Below are 18,577 nucleotides of genomic sequence, written 5' to 3' on the forward strand. Positions count from 1 at the left end.
CCCCTTTTCAGCACACAGCAATAGCAAGCAGATGACCAGGCTTCAGGAAAAAGCAGCTCGGATCCACAATTGGGGATGTCTCCAGTTTGGCACCCTCATCCATGGCAGATGCCCTGATGTTGCCATGGTAATACGTGATAGCGTAGCCTTGTTTTCATAACGCACCCCACTGACTGTCTTCCTCAGGGGAGGGCAGAGAAAAGAGGTGGTTGGGACCATCGTGGATAGGTGGGCACCTGTGGTCCTAGTCAGAGAGTTGACACGCAGGCACTACTGCCCACGAGCCTCAAAGGCAAAAGGAAGAAAGGCTGTGAGCAGGGAACACTGACATCATGTTCCGTGCATGCATTTCTTGTTCCTCTTGAGCATTGGAAAATGAGAAAGGGGCATGTGGATTGAACCCCTGAAAGATTGACTTTTAAGTGCTTTTTTTCCCTGGAGGACATAAGATGGAGAGGAAGAGAAACGTGTTCTTATGTTGGGGGCAGGGGCTGGGCTGGTTAGCCTCCAGGAGACATTTAAAAGATTGCTCATCCCTGGGATCTGAGTGGTGTTAGGGAAACAAGAAGGCCAAACGGCCAACAGAACACAGAGCCCCACACCAGATTTACATGTGGGAATGTCCCAGATGTCAGAGGAAGGTGTCAGGGACACAAAGAATCAAACCAGAATTCTCAAATTGCATTTCCACTTCCACTTATCCTGTTATTTTTTTTCCCAACTTTAAAATATATATATATATATATTTTTTATTTTTTATAAACATATATTTTTATCCCCAGGGGTACAGGTCTGTGAATCGCCAGGTTTACACACTTCACAGCACTCACCAAAGCACATACCCTCCCCAATGTCCATAATCCCACCCCCTTCTCCCAAGCCCCCTCCCCCCAGCAACCCTCAGTTTGTTTTGAAATATATATTTTTTAATTATACTAAAAATAATAGGGAACATTTCTATTGCTGAAAGCTTAAATTTTTTTTGTTTTAATTGCTTTTAGTTCCAAATACAACTAAAATAACTTCAGTTTTAAGTGACTTTAAGAAGATGTGCTCATGATTGATCGTGAGGTTGGCCTTTTACTTGGGGAAATGCCAATTATCTATGTTTTGAATGAACTTTTCAGTGACCCAACACAATGTAACTAACATACATAGGAACTGAATGCATGTTTCTAGAATGAATCAATGAATGATCATGAAAGACGATGATTATCAAGGACCAAGGTAATAATTTGAACTCTTCTGCAGACACGAAAAGGTTGGCTTCTACATGTAAGTCATTCCTCACGCACAATTTCCCAGGGAATGTTGTGTTTCTTTGACATGGTAAAATCAGCTGTCCTGGTGCTTTAAATGCTTTCCATGGGAAAGGAGAAGAGGAAAAGAAGAAAACCAAAGAGAAAATATTCCAGGAAGTGAAACTGCATTGTCCATGAAGTTTAGCTGATTGGGGAAGGATGTTTTTAGCCTCATAATAAATTGTTCTCTTGTACTGTTGATGAATACAGGATATTTAGGCCTTGCATCTGCTTATTTTCAACATCCTTGGTGTCCGAGGAGGACATCACATCCTGGGAAGGCAGAGGGGCTGATGAGAGCAGCAGACAGCACACGCCATTAAAGGCAGCACCTGGTAGCAGTGGCCCTCCTTAGCAGCTGGCGTCATTATAGGATGAAATGGTCCCTAATTGTGATATTGATTTTTCCCCCTCTTTAATGGATTATTCTCCCAACACACTTCCAGTTGAGCCACTACCACATCCCATGCCCCACATCCCACAAACATGTTGCCAGGGATATGCGTCATACAGTGCATTAGAAGCCCATGGATGTACTGCTCTGTGAGTTACTTAGCAAGTGGAGAAGCCCGGGAGAAGGGATCCCTATGGCCTTGAAATACACATGCTCACTCCAAATAAGAGCCCTGGGTGAGTACATTATAGGTCATTTCACTTCATTTACTCTCTAGGAGACCCAGGTGCGAGGAGGACGGAGGATCAGGCAGAGGCTGGAGTTAGAACCCAGCAGCAGTAAGAGATGGAAGATGTCAGTGTATCCCCTCTGCTGCAAGAGCTTCTGAAAGTGACTGTAGGTTTTATCACAGTGGATTGTAAACACCCCTATCTCTCTCTGGAATGACCTGCTTGGGCCCCTGGCAGGGGGCAGGCTGGGGGACACTCTGGATATAGAGCTGTGCCACTCTCCCTTTTCCCCTCTGGTGAGGGAAAGGAAGGTTCTGGGCTGGGCCAAGCAGCTACCCTGTCCTGCCCCAACCCATCCTCAACCAATCAGAATGGCTTTGATGTCTGCTTGAAGATGAAGCCTTGATACCCAAGTGTTTTCATGATGTTGGCAATGTACTTGCAGTCATCAATGCCGCTGTGGGGCCGGCCTATGTGTTGAAGGCTGAGGCTCTTGTTCATGTCCAGAAGTCCATTCTTGGGCCAACAGCCCATGGCAAAGCTGTAAGCCTTTTTCAGATTAATCCACTACTTGAAGTAATCCGCCACCGGCAAGTCCAAGTATTAGCACTGGCCTGGGAGCCACACAAATGTCTTTATCTTTTATCGGGATTTTAACCAAGCAAACCTTCCATTCCAGGGGTTCCAAAAAATCACCAGAGTGCTTTTAGATCCTCGCACACCTTCCACTAGTGCTGGGCACCAGAACACATGCCAGAGGGAAGTCTCACGTGTCTGTGAGTAGGCTGGCTCCAGAGCCCTGCAGGCTCTCAGGGGGAGGCGAAGCACCCTTCGCTCCTCGGAGTCCAAGAACTCTCGCCCAAGGAGCTGTCAGGCTACCCCACCACCACTCCATCTGAGCATGGCAGGCTGCACCGCAGCCTGTGCATCCCAGTCAGCCTGCCCTGGACCTCAAAATAGAGGTCAGCATCAGTTTTCATGGGGAACATCTTTGCCTGAGTGGGGGGTCAACTTTCTTCCTCTGTTCTTCTCATATTTGGAGTTAAATGCTGAGCTGGAATATACACCTCCATGTACATGAGCCCATTTTTCTCTCATGAACTCCTCCATGGAAGAATTAATTCCAACTTTAGGTTCCTTGGAAATGGGATCACCTAGAGAAGATTGTGGCTTCTGTGATGAGTCAGACTGGACTGAGTTCAGATCCAGACCCCACCACTGGAAAACTGTGACTCTAGTCTAGACAATCCATCTCCCTTTACTTTGATGCTCTTTGTCTTCAAAATGGAATTAATCATTATACCTATTTTCCAGGACTGATGTGAAGAAGAAATGAACTGATTCATGTAAAGTGCTTAAAACTGTGCCTATAAAATCACGGAGGCCCAACAGATAGAGCCATTGTCGTTGTTGTCCCATCTGTAACCTGGGAGGAAAGGAGCACTGGATGGAGATGGAAAGACTATTTGGAACTTAGGAAGCAATAGTTGAGTGATTTTGTAGCTACATATGTAGATATAAGACTCAATTCTGTCGGAGACCTTCTGAAGACATCCCAGAATGTTCATGACTTGTCCTTCTAAAGGACAGGAGACCGAGGCATTTTTCACGTGATTCCCAATCCCCAGCAGTTGAAATGAGCCCAGAACATATATCTTCCCTGCATTTCTTGGAAATTCTGTGAAGCATCATGGCACTCCTGGCTTTAGAGGATGCTCTAAAGGAGGAAAGCCCAGAAATATGAAAGGTCGCTGCCGTTGAGGTGGCACCCTGTCAGTGTGCCCAGGATCTGTCCATCCCAGTTGCAGCCAAAGTCAGACCTGGAGAAATGATGCATGTCACAGTATTATGGCCCTGAAGATGCTTCATACCTTCTTCCCAATTCATCTTATCTTGGAAAACAAAACAACAAAAAGACAACGACAAAATATAAACCTCCGGCATCTTACCTAGCCTTCCAGAACTGGCACCAAGCCTTCACCCAACATTGTCTACACAGGTCTCTTAACTCCATGAGATCTTTTATTTTTTTTTTAATATTTAAATATTTATTTATTTATTTATTTATTTATTTATCTGATGGAGAGAGATCACAAGTAAGCAGAGAGGCAGGCAGAGAGAGAGGGGAGAAGCAGGCTCCCCACTGAGCAAAGAGCCCAATGTAAGGCTTAATCCCAGGACCCTGGGATCATAACCTGAGCTGAAGGCAGAGGCTTAACCCCCTGAGCCACCCAGCCACCCCCACTCCTTGAGATCTTAACCATGGTTTGTCACATGTGTATTTTTCCCAATAAAGTTAATATCCTCTCCAGAGAATGAATTTTGTCACTTACTACATTTTTAACCTCTATAGTAGCTATGATTGTGCATTAAATGTTGTTGAAATGTATATTAGAATAACCAGAAAGGTCCATTTCCCATTAGGTGTGTTTTTCTGGTTAATTTCTGGCTCTGTTTTGGAGAGCAAAGGTGTCAGTTGCCCAAAGTGGGTTATTATAAGGATAGGAAAGTGATCTCATTCAGAGAGAGGAACCAAAATTACAGCTGGTCCATGCAAATGGAAAACTCTCAGAAAAAGATTCTCTCCATTTCTCAGCAGCTCCGTGGTCTTCCTTCTTTCTCTACTTCTGTGTTTCTTACCTCTTTTTCTCTCTGACTGTGTTGTCTCTTCACTGGACTTGATGTAGCCTCCAGCTCTGAGTCTGTTAGGTGCAACACCCATCACCAGTTGGAAAGAGTCTCTATGCCTCTGTCCAAAGCTGATTTACTCAAAGCTTGCTGATGGACCAGCAAGCTCATTGGTTGACACTGGGTCAGGTGTTCAGTTCTGCTCCAATCTTGTATAGCAAACATGGTGGTGTAATAGAACTAAACATGGCCTTTTGGACCTACCCTTTCAGCAGGGGATGATGAAAAGAAGTCCTTAGAAAACAAGTCTGTGAGTAGAGCAGACACTGAGGTATGCCTCCAGATATAAATGAAGATGAATTTGTCATCACATTGAATAAGATATGTGAGCAGAATAAAACTCACAATATACATACAAGAGATACAATTGGACAATACTGTTGCTTTTATATACAAAATGCTGGTCCTGGGAGAGAGAAGGTGTAGGAACATTTGTAAACATGCCATGCTATCTACCATTCCTGACCTTTTGTAACTGTGGGATGTCTTTTACACATCACCTGTCACCCTAGTCAATTCTTTCATCAAACACTAGAACCAGCTGGAAACAGTGCTGTTGCCCTAAGCAAAAACAGTGGATCCTGCAACAACAGGTCTTCATTCATTCCTCATTCATTCATTTACTTAATCCTTTCTGGAGTTCCTTATTTGTGTCAACCCTTGTTGCATGTGCTAAGGTTATAGCCATGAATAAAACAAAGCCCCTGTTCACACACAGTTTCCATTCTGTCTGGGGAAGACCATCAGGAAATCCTAATCACATAGACATCTGGTCAACCAGGGATTGCATAATTAAGACAAGGAAAACAAGGTAAGAAGACAGAAAGAATGTAGATACTTAGATAGGGTTGTCACAAAAGTCTTTCTGAAGAAGTGAAAGTTAAGAAAAGATTGAAGGACCAAGAGTGTTAGCCAAATGACTGACCCATGGGAATGTTTGCCAGGCAGAGGAAACAGCTAGAGTGAAAACCCTAGGTTGCCATGCTTTGTACGTGAAACATGTAGAAAGAAAGTCAGTGGTGAAGAGAAAGAATGGCTGGAAATGAAATCATAGAGGCAGCCAGGGTCCAATTCATAAACATACTTCCTAAGCCCCGTATTTATTTATTTATTTATTTATTTGCTTGTTTATTTATTTATGTTGTGTTATGTATTCACCATAAAATAAATTACTGTTTTTTTTTTTCATTTAGCATATTCATTATTTTTGCACCACACCCAGTGCTCCATGCAATCCATGCCTTCTATAATACCCACCACCTGGTTCCCCTAACCTCCCACCCCCCGCCACTTTAAACCCCTCAGATTGTTTTTCAGAGTCCACAGTCTCTCATGGTTTATCTCCACTTCCAATTTCCCCCAACTCCCTTCTCTCTAACTTCCCATGTCCTCCATGCTTTTTGTTTTGCTTCACAAATAAGTGAAACCATATGATAATTGACTCTCTCTGCTTGACTGATTTCACTCAGCAGAATCTCTTCCAGTCCCGTCCATGTTGCTACAAAAGTTGGGTATTTGTCCTTTCTGATGGAGGCATAATACTCCATAGTGTATATGGACCACATCTTCCTTATCCAGTTGTCCATTGAAGGGCATCTTGGTTCTTTCCACAGTTTGGCGACCATGGCCATTGCTGCTATAAACACTGGGGTACAGGTGGCCCTTCTTTTCACGACATCTGTATCTTTGGGGTCAATACCCAGTAGTGTAATTGCAGGGTCATAGGGAAGCTCTATTTTTATTGGTTTTTGATGCACTGTTCCATGATTCATTGTTTATGTACATCACCCAGTGCTCCATGTAATATGTGCCCTCCTTAATACCCACCACCAGGCCCACCCATCCTCTCACCCACCTCCCCTCTAAAAGCCTCAGTTTGTTCCTCAGAGTCCACAGGCTCTCATGGTTTGTCTCCCCCTCTGATTTGCCCCAATTCACTTTTTCTTTCCTTCTTCTAATATGTTCCATTTTATTCCTTATCTTCCACAAGTAAGTGAAACCATATGATAAATGACTTTCTCTGCTTGACTTATTTCACTCAGCATAATCTCCTCCAATCCCACCCATGTCAATGCAAAAGTTGGGTATTCATCCTTTCTAATGGCTGAGTAATATTCTATTGTATATATGGAGCACATCTTCTTTATCCATTCATCTGTTGAATGTCACCTCAACTCTTTCCACAGGACCCATACGTATGTTGTCTACAAGAGATGTATTTTGAACCTAAAGATACACCCAGACTGAAAGGGAAGGGAAGGAGAACCATATTTCATACCAATGGGTCTCAAAAGAAAGCTGGGGTAGCAATTGTCATATCAAATAAATTAAATTTTAAGTTAAAGACTGAAGTCAGAGATACAGAAGGACATTCTTAAAGGGTCTAACTACCAAGAAGATCTAACAATTGTAAATATTTATGCCTCCAACATGGAAGCAGCCAACTACATAAGACAACTGTTAATCAAAATAAAGAGTCATACAGATAAGAATATGTTAATTGATGAACACTTTTTCATGTGTCTGATAGTCATATGTATGTCTTGATTGGAGAAGTGTCTGTTCATATCTTCTGCCCATTTTTTGATATGATTGTCTGTTTTGTGGGTGTTGAGTTTGAGGAGTTCATTATACATCCTGGATATCAATCTTTTGTCTGTACTGTCATTTGCAAATATCTTCTCCCATTCCGTGGGTTGCCTCTTTGTTTTTTTTGACTGTTACCTTTGCCGTGCAGAAGCTTTTGATTTTGATGAAGTCCCAAAAGTTTATTTTCTCTTCTGTTTCCTTTGACTTTGGAGACATATCTTGAAAGAAGTTGCTGTGGCTGATATCGAAGAGATTACTGCCTATGTTTTCCTCTAGGATTCTGATGGATTCTGGTCTTATGTTGAGGTCTTTAATCCATTTTGAGTTTATCTTTGTGTACGGTGTAAGAGAATGGTTGAGTTTCATTCTTCTACATTTAGCTGTCCAATTTTCCCAGCACCATTTATTGAAGAGACTGTCTTTTTTCCACTGTATATTTTTTCCTGTTTTGTCAAAGATTAATTGACCATAGAGTTGAGGGTCCATATCTGGGCTCTCTACTCTGTTCCACTGGTCTATGTGTCTGTTTTTATGCCAGTACCATGCTGTCTTGGTGTTCATCATCACTAGCCCTCAGGGAGATTCAAATTAAAACCACATTGAGCTATCACCTTACACCAGTTAGAATGGCTAAAATTAACAAGACAGGAAACAACATGTGTTGGAGGGGATGTGGAGAAAGGGGAACCCTCTTACACTTTGGTTGGAATGCAAGTTGGTGCAGCCTCTTTGGAGAACAGTGTGGAGATTCCTCAAGAAATTAAAAATAGAACTTCCCTATGATCCTGCAATTGCACTCCTGGGTATTTACCCCAAAGATACAGATGTCGTGAAAAGAAGGGCCATCTGTACCCCAATGCTTCTAGCAGCAATGGCCACGGTCGCCAAACTGTGGAAAGAACCAAGATGCCCTTCAACGGACGAATGGATAAGGAAGATGTGGTCCATATACACTATGGAGTATTATGCCTCCATCAGAAAGGATGAATACCCAACTTTTGTAGCATCATGGATGGGACAGGAAGAGATTCTGCTGAGTAAAATCTGTCAAGCAGAGAGAGTCAATTATCATATGGTTTCACTTATTTGTGGAGCCTAACAAATAGCATGGAGGACATGGGGAGTTAGAGAGGAGAAGGGAATTGGGGGAAATTGGAAGGGGAGGTGAATCATGAGAGACTGTGGACTCTGAAAAACAATCTGAGGGGTTTGAAGTGGCGGGGGGGGGGGTGGGAGGTTGGGGTACCAGGTGGTGGGTATTATAGAAGGCACGGATTGCATGGAGCACTGGGTGTGGTGAAAAAATAATGAATACTCTTATTCTGAAAATAAATAAATTAATTTAAAAAAAAGAATATGTTAATAGTAGGGGATCTTAACACACCACTCTCAGCAATAGATGAATCATTTAAGCAGAAAACCAACAAGGAAATAAGAACTTTGAATGACACATTGGATCACATGGACCTCATAGATATATGCAGAACATTCCACCCTAAAACAACAGAAAACTCCTTCTTCTCAAGCGCATATGGAACTTTCTCCAGAATAGACCACATACTAGGTCACAGATCACGTGTCAACCAATAGCAAAAGTTGAGATTATTCCCTGCATAGTCTCATAACACACTACTTTGAAACTGGAATTCAAACACTTGGAAGCTAAAAACTATCCTGCTCAAGAATGTTTGGATCAACCAGAAAATCAAAGAACTTAAACAATTCATGGAAACCAATGAGAATGAAGACACACCGGTCCAAAACCTATGATAAATGGCAAAGGGAGTCCTAAAAGGAAAATACATAGCCATCCAAGCCTCACTTAAAAACAACAACAACAACAAACAAACAAACAAACAACTAAAAAATCCCAAATACACAAACTCTCTTTACACCTCAAAAACTGGAGAATCAGCAACAAATTAAGCCAGCCCCCTACACAGGAAGGGAAATAATTAAGATTAAACCAGTTCAATGAGTTAGAAACTAGAGATACAGTAGAACACATCAACGAAACTAGAATCTGATTCTTTGAAATAATCAATAAGATCAATAAACAACTGGCCAAACTATTCCAAAAGAAAAGAGAAAGGATGCAAATTAATAACATTTTGAATAAAAGGGGTAAGATCATGACTAACACTGAGGAAATAGAAATAATCATCAAAAATTATTATTAACAGCTATATGCAAATAAGTTATTTAGAAGAAATGGATCATTCCTGGAACTTATGTATCTATTTATTTATTTATTTTTAAGATTTTAGGGAAAGAGAGAGCATGGGGGGAGCAGAAGTAGAGAGAGAAGCAAGACTCCTGCTCAGTGGGGAGCATGACTTGGGGCTCCATCCCAGGTTCCTGAGATAATGACCCTAACAGAAGGCAAATGTTTACCTGACTGAACCACCCAGGCATCCCTCCCCTGCAGTGACATCTTCTATATCAATATCTGGCTCATATTATGATTAAGGCCAGCTTCATGGATGTACAGCCTATGCATAGGGCCCTGTATTCAGAATAGTCCCCACTTAGATGAATGCTATCTGGTCACCATCTTGAAATACTTAATTTCCGATCAAGGAGCCCTGCATTTTCAGTTTGTCCTGGAGCCTGGAGCCAAATTATGTACCCAGTTGATATGGTTTAAATGTTTGTGTCTCCCCAAATTTCATTTGTTGAAATGTTAATGCCCAATGCGATGGTAGTAAGAGGTGGTGCTTTGGGAGGTACTTAGGTCAGGAGGGTGGAAACCTCCTGAAGAACTAGAAATATTATAAAAGAGACCCTGAAGAGCTCCCTAGCTGCTTCCACCATATGAGGATACAGGACGTTTTCAGCACAAAGGGTATGCTTATTGGACCATGCTGACACTTGATCTTGGACTTCCAATCATTTGACTGTGAGAAATAAATTTCATTTGTTTATAAGCTAGTTGATCTATGATATTTTGTTACACCCACCTGAATAGACTTAGATACCGATCTTAATTATAATTATTTATGAAGACATAAGGCTATTTATTTATTTATTTTACATTTTAAGCTCCTGAGAATAGAAACTGCCTTATTTATGTTTATAAATTTTCATTTGTAATCATTAATTTCAATTATTTAGTAAGCTGAGCACTGTTTATGGCCCAAAAGCAATGCACTGAAAGGAACAAAATTTGTTTAAATATTTAGAACAAATAACTAAAGAGAAAAGTCACCTTCCACATGAATGCAAAAATGTTTGAAAGATGAACATGAAGCCTCCATTAATATTTTTATAAAAGCTAAGAAATTCAGAACAGAGGCCAACCTTTGGAATAATGAAGAATAAATAATGGGCTTAATCATGAATACAGATAGAACTAAAAGCAAAAGTGATTATTTTAGTTCAAATATTTTTTTGAATTCAAATATAATTTTAGTCACTTTTTTAAGCTCAAATGTATTTTTTCCTCAAAGTTCACCATCACTACTCCCTACTTCTATTGCACTTACTGTAGAAAATCCAGAATGTTCTCCTTTAGAATTAATTTCACAATAAATTTAAGTATAGCTGATCTCCACATGTCATTGAGTTGGACAACCAGGAGGAAAATGGTGGGAAGAATCATTTATACCTGTGTTTTCAAGTAAGACCATTTTCTTGATCTGTGTCCCTCACATTTTTACTCTTAGGCTTCCAACATTTCCAGAAATGGTTCCTACACTATTACACAGCTACCCCCAAAATATGCGGAATCTATCAGTCTCAAATGTTGGTCAATACCAATGAATTGCACTCCACTGAAACTTCCTATTTTAAAAAACATATGAGGGAAAATTCTCTGTCTCTGTCTCTCTCTTTATCTCCCCCTTTATCTGTCTCTGTCACTCCATTTCTCTCTCTCTCTCTGCCTTTCTGTCTTTCTCTCTCTTATGCACACTATTTTATTTCCTCACATTGAGCTAAACTGGAAACTGAGTCTCACCATGATTGCTAATTCTCCTTAACCTCAAATGAAAGCAGTAGTGAATAAATTCAAGATGGAACTGGACCCTCCATTTTTTGTGACTGCAGTGATTCTTAAGGAAATATTTCAATCATCTTATTAAGCTGCTGAGGTTTTCGGACCCCAATTTCTCCCATCAGTTTCTATCTCCTAGATTTGTTTCAGGTGACATTATGTGCTTAACCCTACAACCTACTTTTCACTTCTCCCTCCAAAATGAAAACCAGGAAACAGTAATAATAAGCTATGATGTTACTTTTATTACAAACTGTCTTACAATCAATGTGTCCTACTTAAGTTCTATATGCACATCCCCAACTCTTTGTTGAATCTGTCTTTGTGGAATAACTTCTTGTACCTGAGAGTGCAAATTTTGAAAACCGACTTTTTTTTTCTTTTCCTATTTCTGTTATTTGGATGGCAAAAACCAGCTTCTCTCTCTCTCTTTCTCTCTCTCTCTCTCCCTTTTCTCTCTCTTTCCCTCTATCTCTTCCCTTTTTCTTCATCTCCATCTTCCATCCAGTATTCTATCAATGGCCAAGTTGTTGATTCCATTTACATAAAATCTCCCCTGTGGCTTTACCATTTTCATTCCCATTGGCAGGCCTTGCTGTATCTGCCAGACTCATGCAGTAACCTCCCAACACTAACCAGACTGTCACCTTTCTCAATTCCCCCAACCTACATTCTGCTGCCAGGAGTAGGATCCTACAAGGGTGTCATCTCAAGCTTTTCCTTGGCTCCCTTGCCCTCATACCAAGTAATAGCCGAGATCATTTGTCTTACATTAGAATCTCCCCTTTATTTTCTTACCTAATCTTCCATACTTGCCTTATACACCATAGTGGTTTGAGTTGTGATCCCTAAAAAGATATGTTTAAGTCCTACCTTCAGGACTTATAAATGTGACCTTATTTGGAAATAAGGTCTTTGCATCTAAAATCAAGTTAAGATGAAGTTATATTTGATAAGACTGGACTTAAATCCAATGACTCTGTCTTCTGAAGAGAAAGACAAGATTTGGATATAGAGAAACAGAGGACACCCAGGAAGAATGTCATGTGCTGATGGAGGCAGAGATTGAAGTGATGTATCTACAAGCCAAAGAAGAGGCAAGGAAGGCCCCTATCCTAGAGCCTTCAGAGGGAGCAGGTCTCTGCAAGCACCTTGTATACAGATGTCTAACCTCCAGAACTTTGAGAGAATTTCTGTTGTTCTGAGCCACTCAGTTTATAGGAATTTGTTAGGGTACCCCTAGAGAACTATACACATGCACACACTATGCTCTCTAGGCACATTCTCTAAACACATGTCCACTCCCAACCTCTGCCTGTGTCTTTGAAGCCTTGCAGAGAAATTCCTAGCAAGGTGCCACACAACTCATGGGCTGCCCATGAGTTCCTAGCCTCTTCTCCTGTGACCTACAAGAAATTGAACTTTCCTACGTGGTGCTGTTATTGAAATTAATCCTAGACCTCTCAGCTCTTCCCTGTCTCTGGAGGAGATTTTGAATGGTGAGAGTAGAAGGCCCGGAATTACTGCTACTTGAAGACAAGACCAAAGCATGGAATGGCAGACTCCTTGAGCATCTACCATTCTGAGGGAATGGTTTGGCTTTGGCCAGGTTGTCTGTGTAACCATGGGTTTCTACTGCACTGATTTCCTTAAGCTGCACTTGTCACAAGCATGTGACCAGCCTTGTTTCATGTGGCCTCCTCTGTATTTTGAAGTGAGAATAGGCATGTGTGAGAAGAGGCCCCTTTCCCAGAGAATAAAACTGAGACCTAGCAAGTGTGAGCTGGGATCACAAGGCACAGTGCAAGCAAGGTGATGACTGATCTGAGTGATCAACAAAGACACGGTCTCCAGGGAGAGAAGAATGGTTACCTCAGACTGAGGTATTGCTGCTCAGCCAATAGAATATCTCAGTCTCCCTGTGGCCAAGCATCTGCAAGTCCTCATCCTGTTCAGTAACAAACTGTGGTCATATGTGAAAAAGATAACAAAAAAAAAAAAAAAAAAAAAAAAGAGAGAGAGAGAGAGAGAGGCACTCAAATATCCAAAACCCACCCACCACTAGGCACTAGTTGGCAATGCATTTGTACTGGCACCAACAGGAAACTAGATTGTTGAACTCTGGCTGAAGAGGGAGTTTACTGGGACAGCCCTTCCCTTGCAGGTAACTCCTAATACAGTGCCATCCAGTAGAAACAGAATGCATTGGGATGAAATGTTCTGAATATATCTGTGATGCCCATGTGGTCCAGTGTGGCATTTAAGGCCTTTATTTCCTTGTTGATCTTTTGCTTGGATGATCTGTCCATTTCACTGAGGGGAGTGTTAAAGTTCCCTTCTATTATTGTATTATTGTTGATATGTTTCTTTGATTTTGTTATTAATTGGTTTATACAGTTAGCTGCTCCCACGTTGGGGACATAGATATTTAAAATTGTTAGATCTTCTTCTTGGACAGATCCTTTGAGTATGATATAGTGTCCTTCCTCATCTCTTATTATAGTCTTTGGCTTAAAATCTAATTGATCTGATATAAGGATTGCCACTCCTGCTTTCTTCTGATGTCCACTAGCATGGTAAATTCTTTTCCACCCCCTCACTTTAAATCTGGAGGTGTCTTCGGGCTTAAAATGAGTTTCTTGGAGGCAACATATAGATGGGTTTTGTTTTTTTATCCATTCTGATACCCTGTGTCTTTTGATTGGGGCATTTAGCCCATTAACATTCAGGGTAGCTATTGAGAGAGATGAAGTTAGTGCCATTGTATTGCCTGTAAGGTGACTGTTACTGTATATGGTCTCTGTTCCTTTCTGATCTACTACTTTTAGGCTCTCTCTTTCCTTAGAGGACCCCATTAAATATTTCCTGTATCTCTGGTTTTGTGTTTGCAAATTCTTCCAGTTTTTGTTTGTCTTGGAAGCTTTTAATCTCTCCTTCTATTTTCAATGATAGCCTAGCTGGATATAGTATTCTTGGCTGCATGTTTTTCTGGTTTAGTGCTCTGAATATATCATGCCAGCTCTTTGTGGCCTGCCAGGTGTCTGTGGATAAGTCTGCTGCCAATCTAATACTTTTACCATTGTATGTTACAGACTTCTTTTCCTGGGCTGCTTTCAGGATTTTCTCTTTGTCACTAAGACTTGTAAATTTTACTATTAGGTGACGGGGTGTGGACCTATTCTTGTTGATTTTGAGGGGGGTTCTCTGCACCTCCTGGATTTTGATGCCTGTTCCCTTTGCCATATTAGGGAAATTCTCTCCAACAATTCTCTCCAGTATACCTTCTGCTCCCCTCTCTCATTCTTCTTCTGGAATCCCAATTATTCTAATGTTGTTTCATCTTATGGTGTCACTTATCTCTCGAATTCTCCCCTCGTGGTCCGGTAGCTGTTTGTCCCTCTTTTGCTCAGCTACTTTATTCTCTGTCATTTGGTCTTCTATATCACTAATTCTTTCTTCTGCCTCATTTATCCTAGCAGTGAGAGCCTCCATTTTTGATTGCACCTCATTAATAGCTTTTTTTATTTCAACTTGGTTAGATTTTGGTTTTTTTATTTCTCCAGAAAGGGCTTTTATATCTCCCAAGAGGGTTTCTCTAATAGACAGCCTCTTCAATAAATGGTGTTGGGAAAATTGGACAGCCCACATGCAGAAAAATGAAATTGGACCATTTCCTTACACCACACATGAAAATAGACTCAAAATGGATGACGGACCTCAATGTGAGAAAGGAATCCATCAAAATCGTTGAGGAGAACACAGGCAGCAACCTCTTTGACCTCAGCCGCAGCAACATCTTTCTAGGAACATCGCCAAAGGCAAGGGAAGCAAGGGCAAAAATTAACTATTGGGATTTTATCAAGATCAAAATCTTTTGCACAGCAAAGGAAACAGTTAACAAAACCAAAAGATAACTGACAGAATGGGAGAAGATATTTGCAAACGACATATCAGATTAAGGATTAGTGTCCAAAATCTATAAAGAACTTAGCAAACTCAACACCCAAAGAACAAATAATACAATCAAGAAATGGGCAGAAGACATGAACCGACATTTCTGCAAAGAAGACATCCAGATGGCCAACAGACACATGAAAAAGTGCTCCACATCACTTGGCATCAGGGAAATACAAATCAAAACCACAATGAAATATCACCTCACACCAGTCAGAATGGCTAAAAATAACAAGTCAGGAAATGACAGATGCTGGCGAGGATGTGGAGAAAGAGGAACCCCCCTACACTGTTGGTGGGAATGCAACCTGGTGCAGCCACTCTGGAAAACAGCATAAAGGTTCCTGAAAATGTTGAAAATAGAACTACCCTATGACCCAGCAATTGCACTACTGGCTATTTACCCTAAAGATACAAACATAGTGATCCGAAGGGGCACGTGTATCCAAATGTTTATAGCAGCAATGTCTACAATAGCCATACTATGGAAAGAACCTATATGTCCATCAACAGGTGAATGGATAAAGCAGATGTGGTATATATACACAATGGAATACTATGCAGCCACCAAAAGAAATGAAATCTTGCCATTTGCGATGATGTGGATGGAACTAGAGGGTATCATGCTTAGCGAAATAAGTCAATCAGAGAAAGACAACTGTCATATGATCTCCCTGATATGAGGAAGTAGAGATGCAATATGGGAGGTTAAGGGGATAGGAGAAGAATAAATGAAACAAGATGGGATTGGGAGGGAGACAAACCATAAGTGACTCAAACTGAGGGTTGCTGAGGGAGTCGTTGGGAGAAGGGGGGTGGGGTTATTGACATTGGGGAGGGTATGTGCTATGGTGAGTGCTGTGAGGTGTGTAAACCTGGTGATTCACAGACCTGTACCCCTGGGGATAAAAATACATTATATGTTTATAAAAAATAAAAAATTATTTTAAAAAAATCTTTGAAAGAAAAAAAAAGAAACAAAATGCAAACTGTGAATGCAAGCCATATTTGCAATTTTAAATCTTTTCATAGACATGTGTTATGGGATGAATTTCATCTTCCTAAAATTCATAAGTCCTAATTACCCTATTTGGAGATAGGGCCTTTGAAGAGGTAATTATGTAAAAATGAGGCTGTGAGGTTGAGCTTTCATCCAATCTGACAGGTGTTCTTATAAAAAGAGAGAGTCTGGGTGCACTGAGACACAGGGATGTTTGAGTACAGAGGAAAAGCCATGTACAGGGAGAAGGCGACCATCTACAAACCCAGGAGAGAGGCCTCAGGAGAAGCCAGACATTCTGACACCTTGATATTGAGAGAAAATAAATCTCTGTTATGTATGCTGTGCAGTGTGTGGCATTTAGTTATGGTGGCCCCTGGCATGTTAATATAGATTTTGGTAGCAGGTAGGGAGATCCTTCTGTGACAAACAATGAACAGTAGCAGGTGGCTTTGGACCTGATTAATGGGTAGAAGTTGCAAGAGTTTTGAAGTGAAGCCAGGAAAAGTTTAGGTTGCCTAGAAGAAACTATTTGTAGAAATACAGTTGTTAAAGTGCTACTGGTGAGACTTGGATGTAACTGTGGAAGATATTATTAAATGCTGGAGGAAAGATCATTTTTGCCAAAAAGTGGCAAAGAACTTGGCTGGATTGTGTTCTAGTGTTTTCTGGAAGGTAGATTTTGTAAATGAGGAACTTAGATATTTAGCTGAGATTTCTAAGCACAATGTTGAAGGTGTGTCCTGATTTCTTTTCACTGTATATAGTAAAATACAAGAGAGGGATATACCGAAGAAGGAATTATTAAGCAAAAAAGAACCAGGACTCTAAGGACTGGAAAATTCTCAACCCATCCATATTGCAAAAAAAAACATGAGTTGTGTGTTCTTGAGAGAACATGGAGGATGTGGCCAGTCAAGCATTTGATAAAGAGGTTACAGGTATGACTCATGCATGCAATCAGCCATCTCAGCAGAAGTGGGATCAGGGATGGGATTATACTGAAGAAACATTGCCCACTTGGCCAAAAAGGGATGGATATGGGACAAAACGAAGGAAGTTAGGTAGACTTCTGTGGTTCTAGGTATGGAAAAATAGAGCTATTCAGCTGCGAACACATGTTATCCTTCAAGAAAAGGGGGGAATGATACTGAAGGTGATCCAGACAGAGATTGGCAGGTTGTTTCTCTCATCACAGACCCCAATGTTCCAGGACCCCAGAAATGAGTCTGTTCTCGGGTTCAGAGAGCCACCCTGCCGCTCTGCCACCAGGGATGGCAGGGACCTTATGGGTGGGACTGCAAACACCTTAATCCCATACTTTTTAATCCCAGGCATTCAGCCTCCAGAAGTTTGAGAAAATAAATGTATTTTGTTCATTTGTAGTTTTTTGTTAGGGCAGTCCTAGCAAAATGAATACACCTCAATAAAAAAAGGAAAAAGAAATAGTTGAAATTAATTTTAACAATATATTCTTGATCCCCTCTATCCAAAATTAGTACCATTTTAACATGTCATCAATATAAAAGTTATCAATAAGATATTTTACATTCTTTTTTGAGGGGCACAAAGTCATTGAAATCCTTACAGCATATATCAATTTGGACTTGTCCCATCTCAAGTGTCCCATAGTTGCTGTGTCCACACAACTAGCACAGACAGAAACTGCAAAATGACCCACCACTAATTGCCCCCTTTGCACCTATTTTTGGCAATAAATTTTAAAAATAATTTTTGCCTTTAAGTAGACACCATGATTTAGAGTTTTGTTTTGTTTTTTGTTTTGTTTCTTTGTTTTTGTTTTTCTAGACTTCAGCCAGTTGAGGGCAGGAACAGTTACTGAAGAGAACTTCTATACAAATATGGAAGTTGGAAGGAAATTAGGAAAGCTGGGAAAACAAATCATCCACCAAATTTTGCATCTTAAAGAATGTGTTCAACTTCTTGACTAACAAAAGACTACAAGACTAACAAGACTAACAAAAGTTGTTCTGTCAAAACTTCCTGACATGAATACCTCAAGAATCCATACTGTCCCATGCCCCGGATTCCTGCTGTTCTTCCCAAACTGGAATAATGATTTCTTCTCTTTGCTATTTAATCCATCCACTCCCAGCTCAGATCCAGTGTCCTCTGTCCTCCGTCATGCCCATCACCCCCAACCTGCCCCTCAGAGCATACATTCTGGTGTGTCACTGCCCTGCTCAACTCTCAGCTGAAGACCCTCCTATGCCCTTCAGGATTTGGCCTGTTGCTCTAGAGTCAAGAGTCTTTCCCTCTCGAAAGAAAGAAAGAAAGAAAGAAAGAAAGAAAGAAAGAAAGAAAGAAAGAAAATCTTTCATTCTCATGACATCCTGCTTCTATCCACTCCCAGAACTCTGAGTCTCAGCTTAAATGGTGCTTCCTCCAGGAAGCCTTCTTGGTCCC

At 40.9% G+C, this 18,577-nt stretch overlaps 1 long non-coding RNA gene across 1 annotated transcript in view; it reads right to left on the reverse strand.

Moving 5' to 3' along the window:
* Positions 1–905: 905 nt before the first annotated feature.
* LOC131825348 (uncharacterized) overlaps positions 906–18,577 on the reverse strand; it is a 57,752-nt gene continuing 40,080 nt past the window's right edge. Inside the window, exon 4 of the long non-coding RNA XR_009351220.1 lies at positions 906–3,817. This is a non-coding gene — a long non-coding RNA (uncharacterized LOC131825348). The remainder of the gene's footprint in view (positions 3,818–18,577) is intronic.

Source organism: Mustela lutreola, chromosome 2, assembly GCF_030435805.1.
Source record: "Mustela lutreola isolate mMusLut2 chromosome 2, mMusLut2.pri, whole genome shotgun sequence".
NCBI classification, from domain to species: domain Eukaryota; kingdom Metazoa; phylum Chordata; class Mammalia; order Carnivora; family Mustelidae; genus Mustela; species Mustela lutreola.